The 3,795-nt window shown below is 45.1% G+C and overlaps 1 non-coding gene across 1 annotated transcript; it reads right to left on the bottom strand.

The window, feature by feature from the left end:
- Positions 1–3,126: 3,126 nt before the first annotated feature.
- Positions 3,127–3,285, bottom strand: LOC120938486. Its single transcript, XR_005749082.1, has one exon. It is a non-coding gene; the product is annotated as a U1 spliceosomal RNA (small nuclear RNA).
- Between the last annotated feature and the right edge of the window lie 510 nt (positions 3,286–3,795).

Genomic DNA, 3,795 nt, shown 5'->3' with positions numbered 1-3,795 from the left:
AATTCCTATATGCCCTTCTCGGAGCTTGTGCCATATATTATTTATATTATGTTGCTGATTGCTGCACAGTTTTGTACACTGTCAATGCATTTTTTACTTGTAAAACATATTGTTTAATGAAGCAATCCTGGTTTTAAAAAACATAATAATAAAAAAAAAAAACATAATGCGCTCCTAAAACTAGAAGCCAATTGAGACTGACAGATCCCTCCGGGCTCCTGCTTTGCTCAATATTTGAGAAATCTAACCCGCCTTACACCTGGGCTACATGCTCTAAAAAGAAAAATAGCATAGTAACTCTGTTGCTCTTATTTTTAATGTATGCATTATTGAAGAAATACCACAGCACTTATTGACATTTCCCATATAAAGATGTTTGCAAAGGACAGTCACAGCTGTTTCTCTGTCCATTTTCATTTTAAGTCACCAGCATGCACAGGAAAAAAAAATCCTATGCCTACTTCTGTATAATTTATAGGGTACTAGATGTTATGGCTGACACATTTAAACATTGGACACAATACACAAAGTTATTCTTGCAAACATACTGCTAGAGTATTTTAGAAAAATGAAATAAAAAAATAAACAATATATTCTTATTGCTCCTACTTTTTTGTATATTATTATCCAAATGAATGCAATACATTTTTCAGTTGAATTATTATATGTATTATATTATATGTATGTTGAATCCACATGGCTCCCTTTCATTCCCATTTGACCCTTTTTTTGGTCTGATGTATGGCCCTCAATAAAAATACTTTTTGATCCCCTGCTGATTTCGTACATTTGCCCACTAACAGAGAAATTATCAGTCTGTAATTTTAATGGTAGCTTTATTATAACAGTGAGAGACAAAATAACAACAATATCTGAAGAAACTCATTTAAAAAAAGTTATAAATTGATTTGCATTTTAATGAGTGAAATAAGTATTTGTTCCCTATTTAATCAGCAACATTTCTGGCTCCAAGTTGTCTTCTATACAGGTAACGAGCTGAGATTATAATCTCAGTTTTTTACGTGTATAAAAGACACCTGTCCACAGAAGCAATCAATCAGATTCCAATCTCTCCACCATTTTTTTTATTTTTTATTTTTTGAAAAGCCTATGGCGTGTGAACACACCCAGAAAAAATGTGCACACACATAAAGAGTGTTCACAAAAACGTGCAGACGGGTGCAACGTCAAGTGGTCCTCCTGTGAAGAGGGACCCAAACCCTGATCCCCCGGGGCGTTAGGCTCCAGACGGGGACTGAGGTACTGTGGTCCGAGCAACCGAAGCCGACACGGACCCAACTTCCTCGGAGGGACTGCCGAAACAGAACCCTCCCAGTACTAGGTGGGGCTCCCCCGAAGGGAGACCCCATGAGAGTGTAACGTTACTGGCGTTGTATTGAACAGGACGAGCGCAGCCTTACCTAATCCTGTGAGCTGCGCTCGTCTCCCTGACTCTGGCGTGTCACTTCCTGTGCGCCGCGGCTTGCGTTCCACGCTGGAACGCGGAAGCGCGCCCCCAGCGAGACTCCTCGTTTCCCGCGCTGTGCGGGCTATTTAAACACGCAGCAATGACGGCAGGGTGTTCCGCTATTTTGTTGGACCCCTGCCGTCACCCAGGAACCGCTTCTCAAGCCCTGTGGACCTGCTATCAGGAGACACTCTCTTCGTCCCTCCAGCTCAGGATCAGCGCTCCCTGCAGTCCTCTGCCCACAGTCTGTCCATCCAGGATTGGGATCAGCTCACCCTTCAGCCATCAGCTTCTCAGGCTTCCCATCTGTACCAGCACTCTGCAGACCTGAATATAGCCATCTCTGTTCCTACCAGCAGTACCGCAAGTATCTCTACACAAATTGTTAAGATCTCCAGCCTATACTGAACTGTGCTTGTCTATCAATTGCATATCTCAATATCCAAGTCCTGCCTGAATATACTTATGCATGGTCTCAGCTTGTGATATATATATATACATATATGTGTTGGCTCTATCTGCACTGCTTTCAGTAAGAAACATTAAGTAATACTGCTACCCAAAACCTTATACCTACTTATTCATAGACTGTGACTTTGAACTGCATTATAAAGGCTTATGAGTTAATAAGCTTTCTTGATTATGCTGGTGCTCTATCTGAGGTTGTGATGATATAAACCATTAACTCTTAACCATACTATAGAGTGACTTTTGGTTTACACTGAGAAACCTCCGCAGTTGAGATCCAATTAATCAAATATAAAAATAACAAGACAGGAACGTTACAGAGAGCAGGCGAACTAAGCCAGAAGGCCATGTCCACCCACTCCCAAGACGTTCAGGGCTGGCCCGAGGACCCGCACCCTACTAATCACACAGTGTCACAAAACGTGCACAACAAAAAAAGACAAAAAAGTGACAAACACAGGCTTAAATAAAATAAAGTGGGGGAAGGGATAGTCGAGAGGAGAGTGAAAGAAGTGGCCATTGTGGTGAAACAATGACCAGGCCCTCCGGCCAGGAATAAAAAATTCCTCCGGTCCTAGCCAAAAGGCCCGGCCCAGGAGGCAGGTGCTAAAAAAAGCGTGTATCTGGTGCAGTGACCGTGGTATCTTAAATCAAAGTGTCCCTCACACACAGTGATCTTCAGATACCCCTGGACTGCCACTCCAGGGGCACATGCACCATAGGCTTTTCGTTCCATATCCGACCCCCCGACCGGCCAGTGCAGCCCTCCACCCCTGTCAGCTAGAGAGCCCTTCAAGGTTTTCTTGGGGAGAACTGCCACTCAGATAACAGCCTCCACCAATACTAGCCCCTCCAGACCCTCCGTCAACCCAGCGGATTTGCATGGCTCTACCCCGTCTTACCACAGGGTATTACCAGCTCCTCCAACCAGATCGCTGACAGAGATAGCACTTACACCAGCCAGCCAGAAGGCCAGACTAGAACTCGGCAAAAAGACCAAGACCAAGCGCAGCACCCATCCTCACCAGGAGCACCCTTCCAGATGGCTCAGACTCAACCATGGGCCGGCCCCCAGTATTCTGTCGGGCAGCACAGCGTAGTACCTGCTGAAACCATCCTTCCAGGTGCAATGACGTCATTGGATTGCATCCACCCTCCCCATGTAGGAGGTGCTTCAGCGCTCCGCTGACAACTGATAAGGACAGATACCACACCCAGTCCCAGCCAAAAGGCCGAGAAGCGGCAGGGAAGACAACCACGATCAGCACGGCCTAGAGTGTGCAATAGCCGAGCCTCGCCCTGGGAGAACCACCTTCATGATCATGGTGTCTCCCCTGCCAGGTAAGTCTCCAATCTCTCCACCATGGCCAAGACCAAAGAGCTGTCCAAGGATGTCAGGAACAAGATTGTAGACCTACACAAGGTTGGAATATGCTACAAAACCATCGTCAAGCAGCTTGGTGAGAGGGTGAAAACAGTTGTTGTGAATATTCACAAATGGAAGAAACACAAAATAACTGTCAATCTCCCTCAGTCTGGGGCTCCATGCAGGATCTCACCTTGTGGAGTTTCAATGATCATGAAAATAGTGAGGAAGCAGCCCAGAACTACATGGGAGAATCTTGTCAATGATCTCAAGGCAACTGGGACCATAGTCACCAAGAAAACAATTGGACTACGCTGTGAAGGACTGAAATCCTGCAGTGCCCGGAAGGTATCTCTGCTCAAGAAAACACATGTATAGGCCTGTCTGAAGTTTGCTAATGAACATCTGAATGATTCAGAGGGTGAAAGTGTTGTGGCCAGATGAGACCAAAATACAGCTCTTTGGCATCCACTTAACTCGCCATTTTTGGAGA

Source organism: Rana temporaria, chromosome 4 (assembly GCF_905171775.1).
Source record: "Rana temporaria chromosome 4, aRanTem1.1, whole genome shotgun sequence".
Lineage (NCBI taxonomy): Eukaryota > Metazoa > Chordata > Amphibia > Anura > Ranidae > Rana > Rana temporaria.
This window is presented reverse-complemented; position numbering and strand designations above follow the sequence as displayed.